Source organism: Engystomops pustulosus, chromosome 2 (genome assembly GCF_040894005.1).
Source record: "Engystomops pustulosus chromosome 2, aEngPut4.maternal, whole genome shotgun sequence".
NCBI classification, from domain to species: Eukaryota; Metazoa; Chordata; class Amphibia; order Anura; family Leptodactylidae; genus Engystomops; species Engystomops pustulosus.
In genome coordinates, this window is record NC_092412.1 from 130,011,535 (window position 1) to 130,028,734 (window position 17,200).

A 17,200-nucleotide genomic window follows, 5' to 3' on the forward strand; every position below is an offset into this window, starting at 1 on the left:
AATCATAAACATGTTAGGTATCACAGTATTCCAAAAGTCCCATTCTATCAAACAAACACTTATTCTTGTGGGTGAACTGCATAACAAAAATAATGCCCAAATGCAAATTTTCACACTTTTTTTTTTATATGTTGCAAAATGGCAAAAAAGTGATCAAAAGGTCATGCAGTCCCCAAAATACTAGCAATGAATACCTCATGTCCTGCAAAAAAATTACACCATAAACAGGTCCGTACACCAAAGTATGGAAAAGATGTTAGCGTCAGAATGCACACAAATGTTTAATTCCCACGATAGTACTGCCCCAAAGAATAAAATAGATGTAATATTTGGAGTGCACAGTAAAAGCTGTTCCACAAGGAAATGGCACAATGTATTTTTTCTACAATTTTATCACATTCTGATTTTTTTTTTTTTTGTTATACAATTTGTTATACAGAAAACATGCCCTCATGCAGCTCTATTCCTTAAGGGGTTAAAATAAACTGCAAAAACGGCTTATGGCTTTTAAAACTGGACAATTTTTTTTTTCACTGCGTCCTGTTAGGGCTAATGGGGCTCAGTGTCCTTTGTATATACACTGCTCTACACATTTCTGATGCTGCCTGGTAATGCAGCTCAGTCCCATTTTGCAGAGAGGGTGCAACAATGTAATTTTATTTGGTTTAAGACCATTACATTTCTTGCAAGCTACATTATATCCCATCTGTAAAGGCAAGAACCCCTAGAAAGGATTAGAAGTAGTTCATTGACAAGGTAGGGTGTGCAATATTTCACCTGCCACCTGTTCCAAAGGTAGCTTAATATTCTATTTATTACTAGTAACAGTCTACAATTTTACCTGCTTTGGCCCACAAATAGTAGTAGTAAACTACGCACCTGTGTGTCCATCACATTACCAGGTCAGACATACCCACTGGAAGTATACACAGAACGGTTCCTAAGGAATATAAGCAAAGTGATAAAGTAATTTCTTAGTCACATAAACGGAGGGTGGACTACTGGAAATCATTAGTCCTGTTCTTTGAATATAATCTTCCAGGAATGGCATCATGAATGGGATTCCAAATACACAGTCAGACAATTAAAGGGGTTCTGCAGTCACTATAGGTACTTTTTTTTTTTTTTTTTAAACTGACCAGTTCTTTTGTATTTATTATAGTTACACACCCTTACCTCACCCACCACCCTGGGTCTTATACTTTCTTTTCCTTCATTTGTCTCTTCGCAGCTCACTGCTGCAGTGAACACTCAGAGTACAGTCACACATAGCGCTGGGTGGTGGGGGCCAAGCCTTCTGGGCCCAATTGCGTTTATATGGAAACATCCGGGATTGGTAATCAGAACCCGGTGTCTTGCATTATTTTAATGCAAGACACTGGGTTCTGGTTACCAATCACATGCGCTTCTATAGATATAGGCTGAGGTCCACCCCCATAGCCCAGTGCTGCGTTGGTAAACAGCGTTAACTGTTTGCACTTTGAGGCCCCATCCCCTTTGTAACCCAATACCCAGATCACATTTCAGGTATTTGCATCAGTTATTGTGAGCCACAATCAGATGTGGTTTAGCCCACAAAACAGGTACAAGCAGAGGCATAGCAAAGGGCTCAGCATTAGGATGGGGCAGAAAACTCCAGGTAGACCTGTATACCACTATTATCACCATACAGTGATCATATAATGCCACATACTGGTTTTACTTGGCCCCCAGCACATCTTATATATGATCACAATATATGACATGTAGTAGCACTAGGTACAAGGTAATAGTATTTCCATTATATCAAACCTCTGTATGGTTGCTGGAAATACTTTCACCTGTACTGTGTGTCCGAGCACTCTCGGTTTTTGGCTCCCAATAACTGTGTCAGAGGTCAAAGATCTGACTTTGCGGCCCAGCAAACTGCAGACCACTTCCTAGTTCTACTTGCCACTCTCCCAACATTTTTATCCTGAACTGCCAACTTCGCTGTCTACTGTGAAAGCTGTGCACAGTTACATACATATGCTATACAGCGTGCCACATAATATATATATAATTGTGCACAGTTACATACATATTATGCTATACAGCGTGCCACATAATATGTATATAATTGTGCACAGTTACATACATATTATGCTATACAGCGTGCCACATATGTATATAATTGTGCACAGTTACATACATATTATGCTATACAGCGTGCCACATAATATGTATATAATTGTGCACAGTTACATACATATTATGCTATACAGCGTGCCACATAATATGTATATAATTGTGCACAGTTACATACATATTATGCTATACAGCGTGCCACATAATATGTGTATAATTGTGCACAGTTACATACATATTATGCTATACAGCGTGCCACATAATATGTGTATAATTGTGCACAGTTACATACATATTATGCTATACAGCGTGCCACATAATATGTGTATAATTGTGCACAGTTACATACATATTATGCTATACAGCGTGCCACATAATATGTGTATAATTGTGCACAGTTACATACATATTATGCTATACAGCGTGCCACATATGTATATAATTGTGCACAGTTACATACATATTATGCTATACAGCGTGCCACATATGTATATAATTGTGCACAGTTACATACATATTATGCTATACAGCGTGCCACATAATATGTATATAATTGTGCACAGTTACATACATATTATGCTATACAGCGTGCCACATAATATGTGTATAATTGTGCACAGTTACATACATATTATGCTATACAGCGTGCCACATAATGTGTATAATTGTGCACAGTTACATACATATTATGCTATACAGCGTGCCACATAATATGTATATAATTGTGCACAGTTACATACATATTATGCTATACAGCGTGCCACATAATATGTATATAATTGTGCACAGTTACATACATATTATGCTATACAGCGTGCCACATAATATGTATATAATTGTGCACAGTTACATACATATTATGCTATACAGCGTGCCACATAATATGTATATAATTGTGCACAGTTACATACATATTATGCTATACAGCGTGCCACATAATATGTATATAATTGTGCACAGGTGTGGCGTGTCAGGTGCTACCCTCTATATATAACACGAGCATTCCATTGCACCATTGGATCTTGCCCGTGCTCTGCACCATCTGTGAGACGAGGCAAGAGAGTGCGGCTCCGGCTCTGTCCTGTCAGTGGCGCACTGCAATACTTCTTTACAGCCAAAGTTCAGAATTATGAATAAATATGCCTTCCATGGTAGCTTCACGTTAGGCAGCGGGTACCGAACAACTATGGCCGAAAGAGACGCTCCCTTGTGTATCACTGTACACAGCCAGGTCTTCATGTAGCTTTACACACACACATAATAACAGAAGAGCCAACAAGAGACAGTGCGCCGCCATCTTGTGTGTTTATAACACGTGCTCACTCCCCAGACCTCATCTCGCGAGAAAATGCGATGTAAACAAAGGACCGAGGAGAGCGCAGCAGCGGCGGCTGACATCCTCACAGAACTTCCGACTCCTCAACTGCTCCAGTCCCAGGCGACCCGGCCAGTGTGTGAACAGCATGGTCACCACTAACTTACTCTACGTCATCTGGGCGGCGGGGACGCCCCGCTCTTTATAATTGGTCACCGGGCTGTGATTGACACCGGCGATAGAGGGCAAGCTGATCAGCGATTGGTCGGCTACTGCTGTTCCGCTTTCCTTGTTGCCGTATTTTTGTATCTGCTGCTGCAGCTGGATTACTATTGACTGTGACAAGACCTGGAGAAGCAACTCCTGGTGCCAGCTGACGAGAGGGTGAGGTAAACATTGAAGTCAGGGCAAAAGGGCATCATGTGGCTGTGATGTGATACACACCAGACGGGCACCGCTGCTGCTGCCGCTTGTGCTGCCACAACTGGGGATGCTTACACTGCTAAGCATACATGCCAACATCATGCCCACTTGTAAACACATTCCAGGATATAATGGAGGGCCCAGTCCTCGGACTGACAGTCCACCCCAGGGCTTGTATATGTGTTGTGTATACTGTGGAGTTGTGACAGTGGTATACAGTGACTGTGCCATTCTGTGACTGCTTCTGAGGGTACCCTCACAGGTGGAACTTTGGTGACAGTATTGGCTTTCATAGGATTCAGGTACAGGGAGAAATTTCCACTGGAATCTCCCCGATGACCTGCTCGGCTCCCCCATGACCTCTCTCTGCTCGGCTCCCCCATGACCTCTCTCTGCTCGGCTCCCCCATGACCTCTCTCTGCTCGGCTCCCCCATGACCTCTCTCTGCTCGGCTCCCCCATGACCTCTCTCTGCTCGGCTCCCCCATGACCTCTCTCTGCTCGGCTCCCCCATGACCTCTCTCTGCTCGGCTCCCCCATGACCTCTCTCTGCTCGGCTCCCCCATGACCTCTCTCTGCTCGGCTCCCCCATGACCTCTCTCTGCTCGGCTCCCCCATGACCTCTCTCTGCTCCCCTGTCAGAGACCTGTCAATGACCTGTCAATCATCCAGGTATAAAAGAGCGGGACACAGGGAAAAGTGTCCCAGAACTGCCTATTTCCTAACTATTTTTGATGAAATGGCATAAAATCACACTAAATAGGCTGCCTGCACACAACCATATGGGGGCTGTGATATGGCCGCACAATTTGCGACTGCATCAACGTCTACAGCAGCCAGTCACTACATGACGGAGACACTGCACTGCGACTTGGCTTCCTATGGAGAGGGGAGTGGTGAGGAGCGCTCACCCCTCCTCCCTCTTATAAACGACCATATGCTATGCCCAGGGTCCGTCCAGGTTAGCCTACAGCCTAGTGGAAGGGGGCTTACACGGTTTATAGTTAGGGGAGCTCAGTTTGATGAAATCATTAAGTGGATCAAGAATTTCACCAACTTCAACTTAAGGCTCCCTGCACACAATCGATGGGGGAGATTTATCAAAAGTGTCCATGGCAACCAATCAGAGCTCATCTTTCACTGTCCCAGAGCAGTTTATAAAAATAAAGCTGAGCTCTGATTATTTTCTCTCAGAGACTTTTGATGAATGCCCCTCATTGTTTTTGTCTGTGCACTACCTGTTAATTCAATGGATAGCACGTGGACAACATGGCATCTCAGTGGGCTCACACACATTGCCATGGATTTATGTATGAGCCGAATGCCTGAGCCACTAAACTGTGAGTTGTAGTGGACAGTTTTGTTGTCCACCATCCAGACATAGCTGGCACCTTCATTAAACACCCTTGGCTTTGGCTGGATGTTTCTGGTAAAATAAAAGTTGGTATTAAGGCGCACGCTGTGGCCCACATTTATCAAGCAATCTGTTTCAGTATTATGGCGTAGATTACACATGAATACATGTGTAAACTGCTTGCACAGGTATTTAGGAAGTGTTTTCACCAGTATTGTGTCGCGACTGTACTATGTACTTTTGACACAAAGCCGACATAATTGTGGCGCAAGCCCATTAAACTGAGTGCACCAGAAAAAAAAACCGGTGCACTTGGCTTATGAATCGGGTTCACTCTGTATGCTGGACTGATAAAAAAATGTGGGCCTTTGTGTCTTGGCTTTGATCATTTCTTTAATTTTCAGCGCTGTCATAAAAATGGCAATCTAGAATACTACATACTAGAACCGGATCGTCTGTAGCAACCAATGCAACACACATCTACCCCTGCTTTTGTGAAGATCTGGGGCTTTGAAAGAACAAATGCTTTCACCTTGAAGAAGGCCGCTTATTCCTGTACAATGGGATACATGCTCACACACCTAAGGCAATCTCCAGTCTGAAAGGCAGACCCAGGGAGGGAACATATTATAGCAGCTGCCCATCTCTATCAATTGCAGTGAATATACTGTGCTGTTCAAGTTGTGTGGGCTGGGGGACTGCTTAGGATTTAGCATGCTCCCCGGTGGGTCAGTCCAAGAATTAATGCTTAGAAGATGTTAGTGGCAGCTTCTCCATACCTGTTACTAAATGTTACTAAACAGAGTAACAAGCATGAGCACCTCTTTGCTGGAACCAGTCGGTCTGTTTCTCAGGATCTAAACCTATAGCTGTATTCTTCCTCCAAACTTCCATTCAAATTAAGGGTAGCTGCAGACGAATGTGTTTAGCTGGTAGAAAGGGACCTGTATGTTGGTCCAATTCCAGGGAAATATAATGCAAGGATTCCCGAAAAGCAGTGCTATTATTGTAAGTACTGTTTGGCCAGCAGAGAGGGAATTCTTGCAACATATTTCTGTATGACCGAGAAACGCACGTGAGAAACGCATGCGATCGGTTTATCAATCCGTTCAAGCCGAGGACCTCCCCCTGTGCGCTAGCGTCACGTTATGACGGACGCCTAGCGGTACGTGTGACCGCGGCCTATGACGCAAGGACTACTTATGCAGTCTGTGGGATGAGACCGACGTATGGGTCAGTTTCAATGGGCTGCACATATCTTTTGGTGTCATTGGCACTTCTGTCCTTAAGGTGCACAGTTGGCAGAACTAATGAATGGCTACAAGGAATACTGCACCTTCCCCCGAGTTACCCCTAGACAGAATCAGTAAATGCAAGAAGTGTTCCTGCAATCCCTGTCATCCTTAAGGGGGTATTCCTATGAAGACAAGATTCTTACAACAATAAAGTATAAAAACTTCTGTCTAACTCTGCACTCAGCAAAAATAATAGTGATGTCACAAGCGTGTGAGTCATAACATGCTTCAGGTCAGCCAATTACAAACAAGCTGTCCTGCATCTTTTGAAAGTAATTGGTGTGATGCAAAGTACCTTCAGTGATGTCACAAGCATGTGACTCATCACATGCTTCAGATCGGTCATTTACGTGACCTTCTGGCTTCAGTGGGGTGAGCCGATGTCAGAACCAGGAAGTGCCCACCTACATCAGGAATAGCTGAATCTGAATCTAATTCTCTGAATCATTCTCTCTTTTTCTATGTGTCAGATGCTAATAGAATGTTCAGAGCTAAATAAAAGTGTATATAAACCCGAATTTTAATAATCTAAGCAAATTGTAAGCACACAGCATCTCATAGCACAGAGGAATCATGCAGTGTCTGCTTAGAGATTCCCTGCCCACACTCTGGGATTTTATCCTGACACTGAGTTATAAAACAGCAATAAGGCTAAATTCACACTACCGTCAGGATTTCCGGTTTTGGTTTCTGCTTAAAAAAAAAAAAAATCCGTTATTCATCCATTTTTCCGACAGAAAAAATGACAGTGGCTGCAGTACTTTTTTTGTAATCCCTTCCGTCAGGATTTTATCATAGAAGTCAACGGGTCAACTGATACTGTTAAAATGTGTCTGTATTTCACACCAGTTTATTGTATCAGTTTATTTAATTTAGCATGTTCTTCAGACTAGACTAGACATCTATTGACCAAGTTTGGTATTTACCATCAACCTTTCAGATTTCACAAATATAAGCACCATCTTAAGGTTACATGGTATACTCAGTAGCCATCTGAGACAGGTGGAAGAAAGTGGCTACTGAGATGGGTATGAGGGTCATTTATAATCGATTTTCAAACAAAACTGGCGGACATTTTTTATTACCCTTGCTGTGCCTCTTGTGCCTTAATTTATGAAGTGTCGGCACTGACACTGACAACTTGTTCTTTTTTGGGGTCAAAATTTTGGTGAATCCACCAGTTTTACGTCATATCTATTTTCAGATTTGTTTTCTAGGGCAAAATTAGAGCAGCTAAAAGCAAGACCATGAAGTTCATGGGCCAATTCATTAATCCCTTTTGCCAGAAATGTACATTCCACTGAAAAATATAGCACGGTTGCAGCACCACACTGCGCCCAAAATAATAAATAGCCCTTTATAAGTATTGTGGGTTAATGGAGCAAGACAGGATACATTGGTCCACATTTATCATAAATAGTGCAATCTGCACTAAGTGCAGTTTGCCTGTGCACGGTGCGCCTGGTTCATGAATTGTGGTCCATGGTCTTCATGAATCTGTCACCCCCATCGCACTGCTTCGGCAGAGTGCACCAATTTTATTTTGGTGCACCTTTAACATACAGCATGCCGCACGGCCCTACTGTGCAGAGTTTTGTGTTGCATTGGGTATAGGGCAGCCATGATACTAATGTGTTGCTTGCGACACAGGAGTGTCTCGGCTCCTTTATGAATACATGGGCAAGCGGTTTGCTGTAAAAAGAATGTGCAAAGTCAGGCAAAAAGTTGTGTGCTTTCCAGTGCCAGTTTTAGCACCATTCAAAGCCGGGCAGGACCTGGGGTTATAGTTGTCCAGTAGTGTAGCCGCACGTCAAATATATTATGAGACCACGGCCTCTCAATATATTTGGCAAATGCAGGGGGTGGAGTTTACATCATGCATTGGCACAAACAGTGTCGGACTGGTGTACCTTGGGCCCACCAGAGAAAATTTGGGGGAGGGGGGGAAGCCACTCTTCATGTAATAAGAAAGACTACCAGACTACTCCTAATTGAAGTGTAAATCACGGTCTATCAAACATTAGATACAGAGCTAGAATCGAGGTCCATACATAACTGCAGCATTCAGCCAAAGTTGCAGCCATATATGCGTCCCCATAATGGCAGTGTGAATGCACACCAACTGTGTCCAATCATCGCTGGGAAAACATCTTATTATATTACAGTGTACTGTGGCTGTAGCTCCATGTATGGCTGTGTACTGCTGCTGTAGCTCCATGTATGATTGTGTACTGCGGCTGTAGCTCCATGTATGGCTGTGTACTGTGGCTGTAGCTCCATGTATGGCTGTGTACTACTGCTGTAGCTCCATGTATGGCTGTGTACTGCGGCTGTAGCACCATGTATGGCTGTGTACTGCGGCTGTAGCACCATGTATGGCTGTGTACTGTGGCTGTAGCTCCATGTATGGCTGTGTACTGTGCATGTAGCTCCATGTATGGCTGTGTACTGTGCATGTAGCTCCATGTATGGCTGTGTACTGTGCATGTAGCTCTATGTATGGCTGTGTACTGTGCATGTAGCTCCTTGTATGGCTGTGTACTGTGCATGTTGCTCCATGTATGGCTGTGTACTGCGGCTGTAGCACCTTGTATGGCCGTGTACTGCGGCTGTAGCACCTTGTATGGCCGTGTACTGCGGTTGTAGCACCTTGTATGGCCGTGTACTGCGGCTGTAGCACCTTGTATAGCCGTGTACTGCGGCTGAAGCTCCATGTATGGCCATGTACTGCGGCTGAAGCTCCATGTATGGCCGTGTACTCGGCTGAAGCTCCATGTATGGCCGTGTACTGCGGCTGAAGCTCCATGTATGGCCGTGTGCTGCGGTTGTACCTCCATGTATGGCTGTGTACTGCGGCTGTATAGAGACCCCCACCCCACGGGAACGCGTCATCTCAGGTGCCGGCGAGCACAGGAGCAGGAAGCAGGCATCGGGCGCCGGACGCCGGGACCACACGGCCACACAGAGATGGGAGCGCCGGAGCCGCGCCGACATGGGAGAGTCGGGGCCCTGACGGCATCGGAGCACCGGGACCCGGCAGGCGTCAGGGCCCACAGGAGGATTCTCCGGTACTCCGGTGGGCCAGTCCGACGCTGGGCACAAGCATGTGATAAGTATTATGATTGTATTTTATGATGTGATTGCTGGGATACAAATTTATTTATAGGTTCTATTAGTTTATAATGTTACATTCTATGAGTAGAATGTATGCAACATCAAAATGTAAATGGACATTTACAGGCTTTATACACTCACCGGCCACTTTATTAGGTACACCATGCTAGTAACGGGTTGGACCCCTTTTGCCTTCAGAACTGCCTCAATTCTTCGTGGCATAGATTCAACAAGGTGCTGGAAGCATTCCTCAGAGATTTTGGTCCATATAGACATGATGGCATCACACAGTTGCCGCAGATTTGTCGGCTGCACATCCATGATGCAAATCTCCCGTTCCACCACATCCCAAAGATGCTCTATTGGATTGAGATCTGGTGACTGTGGAGGCCATTTGAGTACAGTGAACTCATTGTCCTGTTCAAGAAACCAGTCTGAGATGATTCCAGCTTTATGACATGGCGCATTATCCTGCTGAAAGTAGCCATCAGATGTTGGGTACATTGTGGTCATAAAGGGATGGACATGGTCAGCAACAATACTCAGGTAGGCTGTGGCGTTGCAACGATGCTCAATTGGTACCAAGGGGCCCAAAGAGTGCCAAGAAAATATTCCCCACACCATGACACTACAACCACCAGCCTGAACCGTTGATACAAGGCAGGATGGATCCATGCTTTCATGTTGTTGACGCCAAATTCTGACCCTACCATCCGAATGTCGCAGCAGAAATTGAGACTCATCAGACCAGGCAATGTTTTTCCAATCTTCTACTGTCCAATTTCGATGAGCTTGTGCAAATTGTAGCCTCAGTTTCCTGTTCTTAGCTGAAAGGAGTGGCACCCGGTGTGGTCTTCTGCTGCTGTAGCCCATCTGCCTCAAAGTTCGACGTACTGTGTGTTCAGAGATGCTCTTCTGCCTACCTTGGTTGTAACAGTTGGCGATTTGAGTCACTGTTGCCTTTCTATCAGCTCGAACCAGTCTGCCCATTCTCTTCTGACCTCTGGCATCAACAAGGCATTTCCGCCCACAGAACTGCCGCTCACTGGATGTTTTTTCTTTTTCGCAAATTTGCGGCCGCATGTACGTCCCCATAGACGGCAATAGCGGTGCGTCGCAGATGCAGTGCCACACATGTGTGGCATCGATCCGGCCCGCACACCGCAAAAAGATAGAGCATGCTCTATCTTTTGGCGTGTGTGCGGCCGTGCGCCGCTATTCTCTATGGAGGGAGGAGGGCTGCCTCCTCCTCCTCTCCAGCACACGGCGGTATGCCCGCACGGCGGGCATACCGCTGTGTGAATGTACCCTTAGAGTGAAAGCACAGGGTTATTCTCCCTATGCTGCTTTTGAAGGCTGCAGCTACTGACTGAATTGCAATCAAAAAAAGGAGATCTAAGAATGTATTTTGTAGTTCCAGACTTTACAATTAAGTGGTAAGAAAACAAGTGTTTATTAGGTTCCATGTGTTGCTGTATTTTAGCTTAAATAAGAACAAGGCTGCTTTAATGCTTGTAGTTGCCCAGCACTTTATAAATATCGTCTAGAATGTTTGGCACAGCTTCCAGTCACCTGTTTTCAGAGTTTGGACTGGATTCACTTGCAGCCCTCACTGCATTATATCACTCATCTGGCAGTATGTTCATTGACTATGATGGTATTATTGATGTTAAGTAGTATTATGCCCATCCAATAGCGGTGAGTGACACTTCAGTGGCCACATTCTAATTGGCTGTGTAATGTTTGACTTGACATATGTATGAGTTTGGAGATGCTTTGTTGTCCACTATGCTGCCAAGAGGTGCAGAGGGATCATATTTATATGTTTTCACATTCAGCAAAGTCTATTGGGTCAGAGGAGATGGCCACATGGACCTGGTTTTAGAGGGGTTTGTTTATAAAATTGTTTGTGTTGTATTCCATTAGTAGTCCATTAGTATGTATACCCTAGTTAGGATTACATTGTAAATGCTTCATTAAAATGTGTCGTTGCTTGAAAGCTTCACTATACTCGAGCAATCGCGTGTTGTGTTCTGAGTATACAAACAAAATACAAACATTGAAGAGGCTATGACTTTTTTATGGGCTCCACTGTTACATTCATAACACTGGGCGTCAAGGGTGCTCTGAATATATTTGTTGTAGACATACCCCTTGTGGGGATTTGGCCCAGTAGAGACCGTGGTAGCGGGGTGCTGGGATGCAGTTCAAGACAGGGACACCAGGGTACAGTCCAAACAGGTCTCGCCTGCGTTTATTGCAGCAAAATAAAACCAGCCTTTACATTCAGGTATTTGAATAAACAAAAGAAAACCTACCCGTCAGGGTGCTAACTATACAAAATAGTCCACTAGCTCACACTAAACAAAGATCACGTGGCTGCTCCAGACACACAGGTCAGAGCTGTGTGCTCTCAGCCTCCTTCCACAGAGAGACAACCCACTCAACTCTGCTGAGTCATTTTATCCAGGCTAATTAGGCTGTTCCCATCACCTGTGTCCAAGGTGCTGGACAAACCCTCCTCAGCACTAAGGCCTTGCATAGAAGCAAAACCTAGGGGAAACATACCGCCCATCCACAGTTAACCCCTTCAGTGTCTCACATACCCTCCCCCTCTGTTTGACCCTGTGGGGACGAACACTTTTGGCCATCAGACAGTGGGTACGGGATAGGGCATCGGCATTCCCATGCAATTTTCCTGCTCGATGTTCCACCGTGAATTTAAAATTCTGGAGCATTAGGAACCACCTTGTGACCCTGGCGTTCCTCTCCTTGGCCTGACTCATCCAGGTTAGGGGAGAGTGATCGGTCACCAGTGTAAACTGCCGCCCTACCAAATAATACCTCAGGGATTCCAGAGCCCATTTGATCGCCAAGCACTCCCTCTCAACTATACTATAGTTCTTTTCAGGAGGTGTGAGCTTGCGGCTCAGGAATGTTACAGGATGTTCCTCACCCTCCACTACTTGGGACAGGACAGCCCCCAAGCCCACGTCAGAAGCGTCAGTCTGCACAATAAAGGTCTTGGTGAAGTTAGGGGTGATCAGTATCGGTCCCTCACACAAAACCGTCTTAAGTCGCTGAAACGCCCCCTCAGCCTCTTCACTCCACTTTACCATCACCGCCCTGCTACCCTTAGTCAGGTCAGTCAGAGGTGCCGCTATTGTCGCAAAATCGGGGATAAATCGGCGATAACAGCCCACTGTGCCCAGAAAAGCCCTCACTTGCTTCTTGCTCAAAGGTCGTGGCCACTGCTGGATCGCCTCTACTTTATTTACTTGGGGTTTGATGACCCCTCGCCCAATACGGTACCCCAGGTAACGGGCCTCTTCCAGACCCAGTGCACACTTTTGGGGGTTCGCTGTCAGCCCTGCTGCCCTCAGGGAGTCTACCACTGCTTGTACTTTGGCTAGATGACTCTCCCAGTCGTTACTATAGACTATAATGTCATCCAGGTAGGCCGAGGCATAACTCCGGTGAGGTTTTAGCACGAGATCCATTAACCTCTGGAATGTGGCGGGAGCCCCATGAAGCCCAAAGGGGAGTACCACGTACTGAAAAAGCCCATCAGGTAACAAAAGCGGTCTTCTCTTTAGCCCTGTCAGTCAGGGGTACCTGCCAATACCCTTTCGTCAGGTCAAGGGTGGAGAAGAACCTAGCCTGTCCAAGTCGTTCTATCAACTCGTCAACCCTGGGCATGGGATAGGAATCAAATTTGGACACCTCGTTCAACTTCCTAAAATCATTGCAGAACCGTAGGGAACCATCAGGTTTGGGAATCAACACAATAGGACTCGACCAGTCACTTTTAGACTCCTCGATAACCCCCAGGTCTAACATCTGCCTGACTTCTTCGGATATGGCAAGCCGGCGCGCTTCAGGGACCCGGTAAGGTTTTTGGTGTACCCGGATGTGGGGTTCGGTTATGATGTCATGCTTGATGACTGAAGTACGTCCCGGTAACTTAGAGAACACCTCCATATTTCGGAGCACAAACTCCTTTGCTTCCTGAATCTGGGCCCTGGAGAGGGACTCCGAGATCCGTACTTCAGGCACCTTGGCATCGGGTACACCTACCTCCGGTGTCCCCTTCTTGGAGACAGAATCCTTCTCTACTCCCATGGCCATCAGGGACTCTCTTTCCCTCCATGGCTTTAGGAGGTTCACGTGGTATATCTGTTCGGGTTTCCTCCTCCCCGGCTGAGATACCCTGTATGTTACCTTCCCCACTCTCTCCATGACCTCATATGGCCCTTGCCATTTGGCCAAGAACTTGCTCTCCACGGTGGGCACCAGAACTAGCACTCTGTCGCCTGGGTTAAAGGTCCTGAGTCTGGCTGACCTATTGTAGACCCTAGACTGGGCCTCTTGTGCCCTTGTCATGTGTTCCTTTACAAGGGGCATTACCGCCGCTATGCGGTCCTGCATAAGGGAGACGTGTTCTATCACACTACGGTGGGGGGTCCTCTCCTGCTCCCAGGTCTCCTTGGCTACATCCAAAAGCCCACGTGGGGAACGGCCATATAACAGCTCAAAGGGTGAGAAACCCGTGGAGGACTGGGGAACTTCACGTATGGCAAACATCAAATAGGGCAACAAACAATCCCAGTCCTTCCCATCTTTGCTGACCACCCTCTTAAGCATCCCCTTCAAGGTCTTATTAAACCTCTCGACCAGGCCATCTGTCTGAGGATGATACACAGAGGTGCGGAGCTGTTTTACCTGTAGTAACTTGCACATCTCCTTCATTACCCTAGACATGAATGGGGTACCCTGGTCAGTCAAGATTTCCTTGGGGAGGCCTGTGCGTGAGAACACCTGGAACAGCTCCCTAGCAATATTTTTGGAGGAGGTGTTCCTTAATGGAATCGCCTCGGGATACCGCGTAGCGTAGTCCAGGATAACTAGGATGTATTGGTGCCCCCTGGAGGATTTGACTATGGGGCCAACCAGATCCATTGCAATCCGTTCAAAGGGCACTTCTATGATCGGTAGCGGGACCAAAGGACTCCTGAAGTGGGAGACCGGGGCAGTAAGTTGACACTCAGGGCAGGAGCTACAATACCGGTTTACCTCCTCCCATACCCCGGGCCAGAAAAATCGCTGCAGGATCCTCTCTCGGGTCTTCTCAGCACCTAAGTGCCCTCCCAGCACATGTTTGTGTGCCAACTCTAGCACCAGCCTACGGTGAGATTGGGGTACTACAAGTTGCTCAACCTCCTCACCCCGTATCTGGTCGACCCTGTACAACAGTTCCCCAATAATCACCATTCGGGGGTATATTTTATCAGCCCCTGGTATTTGGAGCACCCCATTTATCACCTTGACATTCTCCCGTGCTTTAACCAAGGTAGGGTCCTGTAGCTGTGCAGCCCCAAAATTGTCACGGGAAATCTCAAGGTCCAGCATGTCGGCCACCTCCTCGTGGCCCTCGACCTCACCAGCTAGGACCTCTAGGGGAGAGAATTCATCACATGGGGTCACCCCTACTGCTGGTGTGTGTACATCGGCCTCAAAGGGTTCAGGGGCCAAGGCCGGACATACCTGATGTCCATTATCTGCAACAGCACCTGAGGTGGGTCTTCGTCTCCAGAGGTCCCAAAACACCGGTAAGTCTCTGCCGATAATAGCCTCATGAAAAAGGGTCCCCACCACCCCCACTTCATGGGTAACAGTACCACAAGGGGTATGTAGGTTGATGACAGCAGTGGGATATTCGCGAGTGTCCCCATGTATACACAACACTCCCACTCTCCGCCCACTGTATAGTCCAGGATCAACCAAAGTTCCCCGCACCAGGGTGACCAGACTCCCTGAGTCTAGCAAGGCTTCCACTGTGTGACCACCGATTGTGACCATGCATACTTGGGGTTCTGCATCCGTGACTGAGTCAGCCGCCAGAACTGGCCGGGCAAACAGTGACACTCGCCGGGTCTGGTTGCAGTCCATTGGCTCCACTGACAGTGGACAGTTGGCAGCAATATGGCCCATTTCATGGCACCGCCAGCACTGGATACGGCCATGAGCCTCACTGGGTTTCTGGGTATCCACGCCCCCCAATGAACCCCCTCCCAACCTGACATGTCTCCCCTTTTCCGAAGTAGCGGTCTTACCAGCTGGTTTGGTGACCCTGTCACTGGCACTGCTTCGTGTCGGAGAGGTAAGTAGAAGGTCCTCCGTAGCCCGATACCTCTCTACTAGGGACACAAGCTCCTCAGCTTTTGTGGGACCGGCCTGTCCAACCCACCGCTGGAGCCGAGAGGGGAGAGAACGGGTGAATTTGTCGAGGACCACTCTCTCTACCATCTGTGCGGAGGTGCAGTCCTCTGGTTGTAGCCACTTCCGGACAAGATGGATCAGGTCATGCATTTGGGAGCGTGGGGGTAATTTTTCTGAGTAAGCCCACTGGTGGACCCGGCTGGAGCGAACTTGAACGGTGACCCCAAGACGAGCAAGAATCTCCGCCTTTAGCTGGGGGTACTTACGGGCCTCCGTTTCACTCAGGTCGTAGTAAGCCTTCTGCGACTCGCCGGTCAGGAACGGTGCCAGGACATCTGCCCACTGCTCAGCCGGTAACTCCTCTCGCTCAGCTACTCGCTCGAACACTGTGAGATACGCCTCCACGTCGTCGGTCGTCGCCATTTTTTGTAAAGCCTTTTGTACTGCAGCCCGTGCGGAATGCTGGACAACCGGGTACCCTTGCAGACCAGTATGGGACCCCTCAGTAGTCGTCGCTTGCGGTGCTGCCATCATGCCAGAAAACTTCTCCATCATCAGCTGGAACATGGCTCGGGATTCTTCCTGCTGCTGGCGGGACCTCTCCTCCTGCAGCTGAAACATGGCTTGCTGCTGGCGGGACCTCTCCTCCTGCTGCTGGCGGGACCTCTCCTCCTGCAGCTGGAACATGGCTTGCTGCTGACGGGACCTCTCCTCCTGCTGCTGGAGCATGGCTTGCTGCAGCTGCCGATTAGCCTGAGACTCTTCCTGCTGCTGCTGCCGATTAGCTCTGGCCTCCTCTTGCAGGTATTTAATAAAGTCCTCCATCTTGGCTGTATCCTGCAATTTGCCTGCTGCTTTCACCCAGGCCATGCAATGTTGCAGGATGTATCAAGCCTTTCAGGTGTATGTCTTTTTGAACTGCCCGCAATCCGAAGCACCATATGTGGGGATTTGGCCCAGTAGAGACCGTGGTAGCGGGGTGCTGAGATGCAGTTCAAGACAGGGACACCAGGGTACAGTCCAAACAGGTCTCGCCTGCGTTTATTGCAGCAAAATAAAACCAGCCTTTACATTCAGGTATTTGAATAAACAAAAGAAAACCTACCCGTCAGGGTGCTAACTATACAAAATAGTCCACTAGCTCACACTAAACAAAGATCACGTGGCTGCTCCAGACACACAGGTCAGAGCTGTGTCCTCTCAGCCTCCTTCCACAGAGAGACAACCCACTCAACTCTGCTGAGTCATTTTATCCAGGCTAATTAGGCTGTTCCCATCACCTGTGTCCAAGGTGCTGGACAAACCCTCCTCAGCACTAAGGCCTTGCATAGAAGCAAAACCTAGGGGAAACATACCGCCCATCCACAGTTAACCC

General features: G+C 47.2%; 1 protein-coding gene across 7 annotated transcripts in view; it reads left to right on the forward strand.

Annotated features, from left to right (window-relative positions):
• The first annotated feature begins 3,450 nt into the window (after positions 1 to 3,450).
• Positions 3,451 to 17,200, forward strand: part of BCAS3 (BCAS3 microtubule associated cell migration factor) — an 818,800-nt gene continuing 805,050 nt past the window's right edge. For 4 of the 7 annotated variants that reach the window (XM_072136429.1, XM_072136424.1, XM_072136430.1 and 1 more), the window contains exon 1: positions 3,452 to 3,805. The gene's annotated coding sequence lies outside the window, so the exon portion shown is untranslated. Of the gene's footprint in view, positions 3,811 to 17,200 lie in introns of all 7 variants that reach the window. The other 3 variants (XM_072136426.1, XM_072136427.1, XM_072136425.1) reach the window with 3 other exon arrangements.